Consider the following 14050-nt stretch of genomic DNA (forward strand, 5'->3'; position numbering starts at 1 on the left):
TCTGTGGAATTCTTTGTCACAGAAGACTGCGGGGGCCAGGTATGTCGATATTTTTAAGGCAGATATAGATAGATTTTACTTCGGAGTCACGTGAGTGACTTCGTGAAGAACCCCGCTTCCACGCATGCGTGTCATATCGCTACACGCATTGCAACGAGTCACACAGGGGGGAACGGCGTTCCCCAAGCGGGAGAATTTGAAAGTCGGGAACAGCAGGTAAGAGACTCTGCGTTCCTTTTTTACTACTTACTTTTAGGTGGCTGCGGAAAGCCGGCGGGGAGACCCGTGGAGGGCGAGCAGCCAGCAGCAGCAACAGCACGAGTTTCCCTGGAGGGGAACAACCTGAGCCCGACTTTGCTCCCGCACCGGCAAAATTCACCTCTCGGCCGGGCGGGAAGCAAAGTAAAAAAGGTCCCTATGCCAGTCTCAAACGAGACTGGCTTGGGAGCAGTCGGTAGCAGCCAGCACAGAGGCTGCGGGACAGACAGCTCGGACCAGCGAGGGGCTCGGAACACTCAGCGAGTGCAGCGGCACTGATGGAGTCGGAACGGGACGTTCGGGCTGAAAACCTTCTTCAAAAGGTAAGGCCCAGGGTCCAGGGGATCCATAGGTACAGCCGGGGTTACCGGCTGCGGAACTGCCGCGAAGGACCAGGCCCGTGAACACCGGGGTCGGTCCAAGCGGCTCGAACCCGACACAGGGAACGACGGTCACCGGCGGGAGAAGGAAAGTCGGGAACAGCAGGTAAGAGACCCTGCGTTTCCTTCAACTTACCTTCTAGGTGCAGACATGGACCAGGTCCATGTAAGGCCGGCGGGAGAACCACGGAGGAGCGGCAGCGGCAGCGGCAGCGGCAGCGGCAGCAGCAGTGGGAGCCGGCAGCTGCAGCAGCACTAACAGCTGCAGCAGCACTGACAGCTGCAGGAGCACTGACAGCTGCAGGAGCACAGGCAGCGGCAGCAGCACAGGCAGCGGCAGCAGCACAGGCAGCGGCAGCAGCACAGGCAGCGGCAGCAGCACAGGCAGCAGCAGTGGCAGCTGGCACTTCGTGAGGAGCTGGCAACGGCAGGAGCAGCATGGGCACATCGATTCCCGGAGAGGGAAAAACACCTGTGCCCAACTTCGCTGCAGCATGGTGAGAAAGTTCATTTCTCGACAGCAAAGGACTTCGCAGTTGACTGGCTGCAATCTACTACAAGGGACCAGTATGTGAGTACCAGGGTCAGTCCCATCGGGGTTTTAGTTACAATAATCGCTTCTTGGCTTTTTGGCTAAGATCAAGTGTAGTATCTGTTCTTATCAGTTTAATATCTGATACACCCCTTATCTACGGACCATATATATTAAATAAAAACTATAGTAGCTGTTATCATCAGTTTTAATGTCTTATATGTCCCTTAGCTAAGGACCATATAAGTAGGAGTGCCCAGAATTGAGGGCATTAGAGTGGGGTTGACCGGCTGCAACGACCACTAGGGACCAGTACCATCAGTACGGGGGTCGGTCCCAGGGGTCTAAGATAAAGGAGCAGCCAGGAGCGCTGAGAGCGTTGAAGCCAGGTTAAAGGAATAGATGGAAGCAGCTGTGCCAGTTATCCCCCTCACCGGCCATATCCACTTCGCGGAAGGAAGGACAAAACTGGAGAAGGAGGACCGTGGAGCCAGCGGCACTTGGATCAACCGTAGTGGGATCAGCTGTGCCCGATGTCGGCCCCGCACCGGCCAGATCCATGTGACCGAGCGGTAGGCTAGACACAAATTAAACAAGGTAGTGGACTCAGAAGGGTCCGACTTTGCATAAAACCGCCGGCAACCAGTGCCCGAGAGGGCTGGAGCGGGAAGAAGCGGTGTATGGAACCTTGCTCCAACGTGATAAAACCACAGCAGTACCTCTTTGAGGGCTGCACAATGCTTCTACCCCATCAGAGGGGAGCACTGTGGGTCAGTTCTGGGTTGACTTGCAAGAGGGGTCCGCAGAACAAAAGACAAGTGGGCAGCAGTTAAGCCCCACATGGGTACCCCGTGCGGGACCCTAGAGATCTCTAACTCTATAAAAAAGAGTAGGCAGGACCCTGATGGGCCAGAGCCTGGTAATACAGCGTCCCATGATCCTAACACAGCAGGGACTCTGCTGGACATGGTGGCTGATTACTTTAGCCAAGTCAAACATGGGTAGACTTGGATCCAGGATGGCAATAGTATTACTATATGTCTGGCCACAAACGTCAACAGGGAAAAAATTTACAAACACTGGCCAGACATCTGCCACCTGGCAACGGTGAGGCATTACAGGTGCCCAGTGTAAACCAATGCATTTGGCAGCATATGGACGAACATCAGAAACCAGGACCTCAAGATCCAGAGAACCTTCAAGGGATTGACGGAAGGCATCATAGCATACACCCGCACCCTGGACTAAACGTAGGTAACCAAAGACCATCAAGACGCACTAGATCTGTTTAATAATATGCAATATGACCTGAACTACAAGTGGAAGGCGGCCATTCAGCCAGCACTAGGACCCCAAAAATGCTACCATTTGCAAACAAAGAACCGTGTGTGGACTAAGCCAAGACACTGGGGCTCATTAAGGCCAGCGCAAGGGCCTATTTTGGAGCATGATACCAGCCACAGGCAAGGCCATAAAAAATGTGGCTCATACCAGTAGCAGTGTCAGAAATCAATATAACCTGCAGGATCCGTTTTAGGGTATGGCCAGGGCGGCCACCCTGGAAGATGCGGAAGCCTAAACCTCCCACACAACCCCGAACAAGAAATATTAAAAACCAGAACCTTATTTTCTTCTGTTAAAATAGGGACCTACGAGGGTAGGGGAGGTTGCAACACTACAGTTATGTATGGTATATAATCACTACAGATTCATATAATCTCAGCAGTATTCAGGGTTATCTGATAGGGGTTTTTCTCATCCCAATAACCACAGTACATCATACACCAGAAGGGCATTTTGTCCTTACATAAACCAAACAATCTAAAACCCACATGGTGCTACAAGATTTGTACACGAAAGATTGGATTGAACATATTTATTAAAATAAAATAGAGTAGGGTTGCAGGATTATCATTGATTTAACCCTAAACACATTTGTTCTAGATATTCATTTTAAGATGGATGCTCTTATTATTGACAAAGACTTGGTGTCAGTTGTGGGTTTCTATATGGCAGGCATTGACTCAATAGAGGAACTTTGGCAATATAGAGCTTACAAAAGGGGCAATCATTAGCCCCAATATTATGTACTAAAATTCGTAAACCAGCTTGGCATTGTTATGTAAATAAGCCATAGGGTGAGGTTTTCCCCCGTTCGGACCCATCAATGGGGTACTAGGGTAAATTCAACCACACTCGGCATCTGGAATTTTCAGAATACCCGACTGACCTTCTCAATCATGGTTTTCAGTCTTACAGGGGATGGTGTTAGAACCATGTTCCCTATGAACATTGCAAAAAAAAAAAAAAAAAAAAAAAAAAAAAAAAAAAAAAAAAATTGTTGATTTATCCAGTGACTGGAGACTCCATGCCATAACACTATGGATTTATTGATTTGTAGAGTCTAACAGACCCACTACACTGTCAGACAGGACGATGAATCTCATCTCATCTGCACTAAGACTGTCAACACGGAAGCAGTACCTTGGACACATCAAGAAATGGGGCATATACTGCTTGGACAACAATCTCGACCAAAAGGCCAAAAACATTCTGGCCGTATTGGGATTTTTAACAAGCCTCCATTAGGATAATCGATGGAGCTACAGTGCCATTAATAGTGCCACAAGTGCACTCTCCAATTACCTATCACAAGGATCGGAACGGCACGCGGTGGGAGCGCACCCCTGGTAAGCAAACCAGGTACTCCGAAATCTGGGACGTGGGTGTCGTTTTCTCAACATGCTGAGGAGCTTGTAGCTCATAACAGCGTTGTCACCTCAGTAACAGACCAGGAAGATGGTTATGCTCATGGTGTTATTTACCGCACAACAAGTCCAGCCATTAAGCAAACAGAGCCTGGACTCCCTGATCATCTCACCGAGAAACTGGTGTTGTCATACAGGATTTAATAAAAGAAAACAGATCGGGTTCCTCGGGTCTAGGGTTTGATTTTATGGTACACCCATATGGCAAACGACTGTGTATAACAAGACACATCTAACAATACATAGCATATACTCGGAACATTCGAGGTCAGAGTATGGAGTTGTTTATCTCTTACAAGAAACTGCATGATAGGGTCACGACTCAAACTATATCAAGGTGGCTCAAAATGGCAGGAATAAACACTGATGTTCCAACTCTCATTCCACCAGGACACAGACCAAATCCTCAGAATGGCAGGAGGGTCATTTTAAAAAAGGGTTTTTCCACAGGTTGTATAATAAACCAGTTTATTTGGAGCCATCATTGTATTAACAAAACATTTTAGGTTCAACAAAATAATTTGCCCGATAGGTTACAGGGTTATGATTCTCAAATTTTTAAAAAAGTGTTATATTTTTTCGTTATACCACACAACTCTTTGTATAATTGTGTTTTAAAACTACTAATGATGCTCTCTCCCAATACCCAAGGCAGTTGTGAAGCATGGACTCGTTCCACGGCATGAGGTCACAGAGCTTTGAAATCTTCACGAAGTCACTCACGTGACTCCGAAGTAAAATAGTAAGATTAAACGAGAACTTACCAGTTTGAAGTTTGATCTGTATTTTATGAGGAGTTACGATGAGGGATTTCGTGCCCTCCGCTCCCACCCTCGTATGATCATATCAAAAACTGGTATCTCTTTGATAATCTTACTATGTTAGATCATTATAGGTTCCTGTGACCTCACACCGCTGCTTTGAAGTATGACACGCATGCGTGGAAGCGGGGTTCTTCACGAAATCCCTCATCGTAACTCCTCATAAAATACAGATCAAACTTCAAACTGGTAAGTTCTCGTTTAATCTTACTATTCTTCATTAGTACAGGTGTCAGAGGTTATGGGGAGAAGGCAGGGGAATGGGGTTAGAAGGGAGATATAGATCAAGCATGATTGAATGGTGGAGTAGACTTGATGGGCCAAATGACCTAATTCTACTATCATAAAAGTTAACATAAACATCCACCACAGCGGCTCCTCCACATTCCCCACTGCAATAAAGTCTTATCTTCGTTCCTCTATTCTTCCCGCGGTCGGGGGAGTTGAACCATCTGCAGCCGGCGATCGAGCTCCTGCATCAGGGGCGGTAGAACTCCTTGTGGTTTGGAGTTCTCCAATTCGGCCCCTAACCAGGGACAGCGAGCTTCACAATTTTAAAGTCCGCAGCTCGCGCAGGTTCAGATTCAGATTCAGATTCAATTTTAATTGTCATTGTCAGTGTACAGTACAGAGACAACGAAATGCATTTAGCATCTCCCTTGAAGAGCGACATAGCAAACGATTTGAATAAAAAAATAAATAATAAGTGTCCGGCAGTCACCGAGTGATTGGCAGTCACCGAGGTACGTTGTTGAGTAGAGTGACAGCCGCCGGAAAGAAGCTGTTCCTTGACCTGCTGGTTCGGCAACGGAGAGACCTGTAGCGCCTCCCGGATGGTAGGAGGGTAAACAGTCCATGGTTGGGGTGAGAGCAGTCCTTAGCGATGCTGAGCGCCCTCCGCAGACAACGCTTGCTTTGGACAGACTCAATGGAGGGGAGCGTGGAACCGGTGATGCGTTGGGCAATTTTCACCACCCTCTGCAGTGCCTTCCGGTCGGAGACAGAGCAGTTGCCATACCATACTGTGATGCAGTTGGTAAGGATGCTCTCGATGGTGCAGCGGTAGAAGTTCACCAGGATCTGAGGAGACAGATGGACCTTCTTCAGTCTCCTCAGGAAGAAGAGACGCTGATGAGCCTTCTTGATCAGAGTAGAGGTATTGTGGGTCCAAGAGAGGTCATCGGAGATGTTGACTCCCAGGAACCTGAAGCTAGAAACACGTTCCACCTCCGTCCCGTTAATGTGGATGGGAGTGTGCGTGCCACCTCTGGACTTCTTGAAGTCTACAATGAGCTCCTTGGTCTTCTTGGAGTTAAGGGCCAGGTTGTTGTCAGCGCACCATGCTGCTAAGTGCTGGACCTCCTCCCTGTAGGCCAGCTCATCGTTGTTGCTGATGAGGCCAATCACCGTTGTATCATCTGCATACTTGATGATGGTGTTAGTACCATGTACAGGTGTGCAGTCATAGGTGAAGAGGGAGTAGAGGAGGGGGCTCAGCACACAGCCCTGAGGAACGCCGGTGTTCAGGGTGAGGGTTGAAGAGGCGTGCTTGTCTAACCTCACAGACTGGGGTCTGTTGGTTAGAAAGTCCAGTATCCAGTTGCAGAGGGAGGGGTCGATGCCCAGGTTACCGAGTTTGGTGATCAGTTTTGATGGAATAATGGTGTTGAATTCTGAGCTGTAATCGATGAACAGCATTCTTACATAAGTGTCTCTGTTGTCAAGGTGGGAGAGGGCGGAGTGAAGTGCCGTTGAGATGGCATCCTCCGTACTCCTGTTCTTGCGGTAGGCAAACTGATAGGGATCCAGTGTGGGGGGTAGGCAGCTTTTGAGGTGTGCCAGGACCAGCCTCTCGAAGCACTTGGTGATGATGGGGGTAAGTGCAACTGGGCGGAAGTCGTTGAGGCTTGCCGCAGTGGAGTGTTTTGGCACTGGCACGATGGAGGTGGCTTTAAGGCAAGTGGGGACAACTGCTTGTGCAAGTGACAGGTTGAAGATGTCAGTCCAGACGTCTGTCAGCTGCGCAGCACAGGCCCTGAGCACGCGTCCGGGGATGCCGTCAGGGCACTACTGATAACAGCTACTGTTAATTGATTCAGTTCTATTTGTTTTTTTTTTAAATAGCCTGAGGGAAAGTGTTGCTAACTTTTTGTGAGATTATGTGAGGTTGGAGCACAAAGGGCGACCCCTGGCAAAGGGATCACTCACTCCAAGATGTCAGGCTCCGTGGTATTGGAGCTCTGGAAGTCCCAGCAAGAGGCCGCCATCTCCATGATGTTAGACCGCAGAGCAGGCGGAGATACGACACGGAATAAATCGCATCTTCGTCCAGGAAAGAAATAAAAAAAGTTTCCCCCACAAATACAAAACCTCGGTACATGTTGCAAATAAACCTAAACCATTTACAAGTGCTTATCAGCACATGAACACACATGATGTCGCTGAAGCCAATTCTCCACATTTAAGCCTTTGCTTTTCACAGATGCGGTCCAAGCTACTGTTAATTGATTCAGTTCTATTTGTTTTTTTTTTAAATAGCCTGAGGGAAAGTGTTGCTAACTTTTTGTGAGATTATAAACTTCCAGAATTTTTATGCTCTTCGAGTTTGAGTATAGGAGCAGGGAGGTTCTACTGCAGTTGTACAGGGTCTTGGTGAGACCACACCTGGAGTATTGCGTACAGTTTTGGTCTCATAATCTGAGGAAAGACATCCTTGCCATAGAGGGAGTGCAGAGAAGGTTCACCAGACTGATTCCTGGGATGTCAGGACTTTCATATGAAGAAAGACTGGATAGACTTGGTTTATACTCTCTAGAATTTAGGAGATTGAGAGGGGATCTTATAGAAACTTACAAAATTCTTAAGGGGTTGGACAGGCTAGATGCAGGAAGATTGTTCCCGATGTTGGGGAAGTCCCAGAACAAGGGGTCACAGTTTAAGGATAAGGGGGAAATCTTTTAGGACCGAGATGAGGAAAAGAGAGTGGTAAATCTCTGGAATTCTCTGCCGCAGAAGGTAGTTGAGGCCACAATTCATTGGCTATATTTAAGAGGGAGTTAGATGTGGCCCTTGTGGCTAAAGGGATCAGGGGGTATGGAGAGAAGGCAGGTACAGGATACTGAGTTGGATGATCAGCCATGATCATATTGAATGGCGGTGCAGGCTCGAAGGGCCGAATGGCCTACTCCTGCACCTATTTTCTATGTTTCTATGTTTCTCCTATCATAGTTTAGTTTAGTTCAGTTTAGTTTAGAGTACAGCGTGGAAACTGGCCCTTCGGCCCACTGAGTCCGTGCTGACCAGCGACCTCTGCACACTAACACTATCTTAAACACACTGGGAACAATTTATAATTTTACCAAGCCACTGTATGTCTTTGGCGTGTGGGAGGAAACCAATGACGGGGAGGATCCAACCCGGGTCTCTGGCGCTGCAAGGCAGCAACTCTACCGCAGTGTCACCGTTCCCCCCCCACCCCCCCCCCCCCCCCCCCCCCCCCCCCCCCCCCCCCCGCTTGCTCCATTCTTGACGGTTACCCATACACAGAGATTTCATTTGTTCCCAGGAAAACAACAGTAATGTCTCATGGAAGATTTGATTGTCTTTGTTAGTCCTTACACCCAATAAACAATGACACAACAAACCTGATGATGAGGAACATATCAATAACAAAATGTCATTCAAATCATTCATTCATTCATTTATTTTTTCATAAAACAGCCATGCCACTTTTAAAATCAAGCAATAAGTGAACAAAGCCACATCTGTGCCCAGGATAGAGAAGGACTGTCACATTAGCATGATAAATCTGCAGCAACAGCCTGCTTCTAAATATACACATTTTTAATAACATTTTTAAGACTGTTGTTACCCTCGAAGTGATGGATGTGACATATACGGAAAAGCAGAACATCATTATAATCTGTGCATGATAAAACATATTATTCTCTTTTAAATTCACATTCTCTGCTATTTTACTTAATGGCTTTATGCTCGAGGGGAGCCACATTATCAGATACCTGGTGTGTCCCAGCTTGTACACTCAGCGAGGGGATGCTTTAACACAGATCACAGAGACTAGCACACACATTTCTGCCTCACCAAACCGTATCCAGACTCCCATTCATATCTCTTGAACATTATTCTGCATATCACCGTGCCAACGCATCCCAAGAAACTGCTCTGGGATGATGGCTTTGATCCGCCATTGCCTGCCAAGGAAAGAGAGTCTGCAAGCTCCTCATAGAGTCTTACAGCATGGAAACAGGCCCTTCAGGCCATCTTCCCCCACACTGGGCAAACATGCCCCATCTTTAGATAGACACAAAATGCTGGAGTAACTCAGCGGGACAGGCAGCATCTCTGCGGAGAAGGAATGGGTGACGTTTCGGGTCGAGACCCTTCTTCAAAGAGACCCATCTTTACTAGTCGCACCGTTGGGGGCAACACAGTGGTGAAGTTGATGCCTTACAGCGCTTGCAATGCTGGAGACCCAGGTTCGATCCCGACTTCGGGTGCTGTCTGTGCGGAGTTTGCACGCTCTCCCCGTGACCGCATGGGTTTTCTCCGAGATAGACCATAGAAATTAGTTGCAGGAGTAGGCCATTCGGCCCTTTGAGCCAGCACCGCCATTCAATATGATCATGGCTGATCATCCAAAATCAGTACCTTGTTCCTGCTTTCTCCCCATATCCCTTGATTCCGTTAGCCCTATGAGCTATACTTAACTCTCTCTTAAAAACATCCAGTGAATTGGCCTCCACTGCCCTCATATCTTCGGTTTCCTCCCATACTCCAAAGACGTACAGGTCTGTAGGTTAATTCGCCTGGTACAAATGTAAATTGTCCCTAGTGTGTGTAGGTAAGATAGAGTTAATGTGCGGGGTGTTGCTGGTGGGCCAAAAGGCCTGTTTCCGCACTGTATCTTTAAACTAAATTAATTAAACTAAACTAAACCTGCCTGCATTTGCCCCTGCATCTAACCTTTACTATCCATGTACCTATCTAAATATTTCTTCAGTGTTGTGATAGTACCTGCCTCAACTACCTCCTCTGGCAGCTCGTTCCATACACCTACCACCTTTGCTTGAAAAAGTCACCCCTCAGGATGCTATTAAATCTTACTCCCCTCACAAACTTATGTCAGCTGATTCTCGATTCCCCTTCTCTGTGCAAGAGACTCTACCTGATCTATTCCATTCATGATTTTGTACACCTCTTTCAGATCAAAGCCCTGAGGACCACTACAAACCAAGTAGATTATAACATTCATCTGAGTATGCAAGAGATAACAGCATCAGGAGCTTATTTTTACCCTTTGAGATATCTCTGCCCATCAATAAGATCACGGCAGGTTTGGTGCCTCGGGTTCTCTTTTCTGCCTGATCACATATTGTCTGATTTCTAAAGTTGGCTGACTCTCTGCCTCGAGTATATTTAACAAACATACATCCACAGTTCCCGAAGGTAGAAATGTCAAAAAACTTACAGCTCTGTGTGTGTACAATTCTCTCTTTGTTTCAGTCCTAAACTGTCAACTGTTTAATCTGAGGCAATACCTCCTTGTTCTGGACTCGCCAGCCTGTTTAACCTCTCACTATCTGTCTCACAGTCCCTCTTAATATGTCAGTTCCTCACAGAATCTTATACCGAGAGGGTTGTTATCAATTCTTTAAAGGGCGGCATGGTAGCACAGCGGTAGATTTGTTGCCTTATGGCGGGTGCTGTCTGTGCGGAGTTTGCATGTTCTACCCCAGACCTGCATGGGTTTTCTCCGGGTGCTCCGGTTTGCAGTTGAAACATCATTCATAGCAAAAGGATTTGAGTATAGGAGCAGGGAGGTTCTACTGCAGTTGTACAGGGTCATGGTGAGACCACACCTGGAGCATTGCGTACAGTTTTGATCTCCTAATCTGAGGAAAGATGTTCTTGCCATAGAGGGAGTACAGAGAAGGTTCACCAGACTGATTCCTGGGATGCCAGGACTTTCATATGAAGAAAGACTGGATAGACTCGGATTGTACTCGCTAGAATTTAGAAGATTGAGGGGGGATCTTATAGAAACTTACACAATTCTTAAGGGGTTGGACAGGCTAGATGCTGGAAGATTGTTCCCGATGTTGGGGAAGTCCAGAACAAGGGGTCACAGTTTAAGGATAAGGGGGAAATATTTTAGGACCGAGATGAGAAAAACATTTTTCACACAGAGAGTGGTGAATCTCTGGAATTCTCTGCCACAGAAGGTAGTTGAGGCCAGTTCATTGGCTATATTTAAGAGGGAGTTAGATGTGGCCCTTGTGGCTAAAGGGATCAGGGGGTTTGGAGAGAAGGCAGGTACAGGATACTGAGTTGGATGATCAGCCATGAATGGCGGTGCAGGCTCGAAGGGCCGAATGGCCTACTCCTGCACCTATTTTCTATGTTTCTATGTTTCTATGAATGAGCAACAATATAGACAATAGACAATAGACAATAGACAATAGGTGCAGGAGTAGGCCATTCGACCCTTCGAGCCAGCACCGCCATTCAATGTGATCATGGCTAATCATCCCCAATCAGTACCCCGTTCCTGAAACACACACACAAACACATAGACACACACACACTCACTCACACACACACACACACATACACTCACACACACACTCACACACACAAAGACACAAAGAGAGACACACAGACAGACACTCACACCCACACAGAGACAGACACACACACTCACACACACACAGACACATCCACAGACATAGACACTCACACAGATTCTCACACAGACACATAGACAGACACACACACAGACAGATACACAGAAAGACACATACAGACCGACAGACACACACAGAGAGGCAGACAGACAGACACGCAGACAGACAGACACACACAGACAGACACAGGCACAGACAGACACACACGCAGACAGACACACACACAGACAGACACAGGCACAGACAGACACACACGCAGACAGACACACACACACACATACACAGACACTCACATTCACACACCATATATATGGCATTAAACCTTTTTGAATATTCAAACGGCTGAGCATGGCATCTCCACTCTGGGCCTTCCGCAGTCAGCAACAATTCCGCATTCAGCACGTCCTCTGCACTCACCGAAAATAACGCAATCAGCGTGACCTGTCCACTAAGTGGAAATCACGAAATGAACGGGACTTTTGCAATAAACACGGTCGGACCTAATAAAGCGTTTATTCCTGCCAAAGCCACAGTTGCCAAAGCCAAAGTTGCCAAAGCCACAGTTGCCAAAGCCACAGTTGCCAAAGCCACAATTGCAAAAGGCACAGTTGCAAAAGCCACAGTTGCAATAGCCACAGTTGCAAAAGCCACAGTTGTAATAGCCACAGTTGAAATAGCCGCAGTTGCAATAGCCACAGCTGCAATAGCCATAGTTGTAATAGCCACAGTTGCAAAAGCCACAGTCGCAATAGCCACAGTTGCAATAGCCACAGTTGCAATAGCCACACGTTTTAAATAGCCACACGATAGCCACACGTTTCAATAGCCACATGTTTTCAACAGCCACACATTTTCAACAGCCACACATTTTCAACAGCCACACATTTCCAACAGCCACAGTTGCAAAAGCCACAGTTTAGAAATACATAAAGGGCACTCACAGATCAATAGACACTAAGTGTTCTGTAGATTTCCAGCTCAGACTGAGAGTCGTGCCTCTCACTCACCATCTTGCAGCAACAGAGCCACGTCCAGACTTCCGGGTTTTATAGCTTCTCCCTCCAACCCCCGGAAGGGGCATGGCCTTCGTGGCGGTGATTGACAGGAGAAAGAATCTCAACATGTTTTAAACACTAATAACCCTTTTATTTTTTATTGATGGGAAAAATCCTCTGCACCTAATGAGCGGAGGGGGACTCTGAGTTAGATGGCCAAAAATCGCACTTTTAATTATATAGATATCTGCTGATCCTAGTTTAAGAGAGATTTTTCTTCAAATGCCACCGTGTCTTTAGTCCAAGCCTTTATAGGAAATGTATGTAGGAAGTCCATGGACACACCTTTTCAGGCATGCAATCCTTACCTTGAAGATGCTATGGCATGCTCAGTAACGTTCTCGATAGCCTTAAGCACTGCTTGAATCTAACCTGTTGCAGAAAGGCATCATCATAGTTATCAAAGGAAAAAGTCCCTTTGTCCCATCAATAAGTGATACGGGAACCTTTCTTCCAAAATTTGCTATGTCGCTCTTCCAGGGAGATGCTAAATGCATTTTGTTGTCTCTGTACTGTACACTGACAATGACAATTAAATTGAATCTGAATCTGAATCTGAATCTGAAAAGCAGATGAGCTTCTAACAACCCTGCAATGGTGAAGCAGTGGTAAAAGCTTTGTTAGAAATGGTGTGAAAGTTACAGAGGCTTGCATGAACCATGGCCTGCCACGCTTTGCCTTGCCTCTCCTCTCTTCCGTCCCCACTACAATCTGAAGTGGGGTCCCGACCCGAAAACATCACCTATCCATGTTCTCCAGAGATGCCCCTGACCCGTCGAGTTACTCCAGCACTTCTATGAACCATTTCCTTGCAGGTTGGGACTGGCTAATAAATGTTGTCTAATGCATCCCAGAAGGAAACAAAGCAGTTAACCATATAATAACCATATAACAATTACAGCACGGAAACGGGCCATCTCGACCCTTCTAGTCCGTGCCGAACACATATTCTCCCCTAGTCCCATACACCTGCGTTCAGACCATAACCCTCCATATCTTTCCCGTCCATATAACTATCCAATTTATTTTTAAATTATAAAAAACGAACCTGCCTCCACCACCTTCACTGGAAGCTCATTCCACACAGCCACCACTCTCTGAGTAAAGAAGTTCCCCCTCATGTTACCCCTAAACTTCTGTCCCTTAATTCTCAAGTCATGTCCCCTTGTTTGAATCTTCCCTACTCTCAGTGGGAAAAGCTTATCCACGTCAACTCTGTCTATCCCTCTCATCATTTTAAAGAGCTCTATCAAGTCCCCCCTTAACCTTCTGCGCTCCAAAGAATAAAGCCCTAACTTGTTCAACCAGTTGATGAAGGTAGTGGTGAAGATGGTAACACGTTGCTTTGACCTTTCTGGGAGACAGAGCAGCAGCTGGGTGATAGACTGCCTCCTCATACGTTGCTTCACAGGAAACCTCAGGAAAGCATTTCTTGGCCTATTGACCGATGCGTGACACGTGACACGTACAAAATAGGAGCAGTGGTAGGCCTTTCCAGTTGCTTTCACCATTCATCAAGATCATGGTTGTTC

The 14050-nt window shown here is 47.0% G+C and overlaps 1 pseudogene; it reads left to right on the top strand.

Annotated features, from left to right (window-relative positions):
• Positions 1-1251: 1251 nt before the first annotated feature.
• Positions 1252-1359, top strand: LOC129693582 (U2 spliceosomal RNA; annotated as a pseudogene).
• The last annotated feature ends 12691 nt before the right edge of the window (positions 1360-14050 follow it).

The sequence above is a fragment of the Leucoraja erinacea genome, unplaced genomic scaffold (genome assembly GCF_028641065.1).
Source record: "Leucoraja erinacea ecotype New England unplaced genomic scaffold, Leri_hhj_1 Leri_356S, whole genome shotgun sequence".
NCBI lineage: Eukaryota > Metazoa > Chordata > Chondrichthyes > Rajiformes > Rajidae > Leucoraja > Leucoraja erinaceus.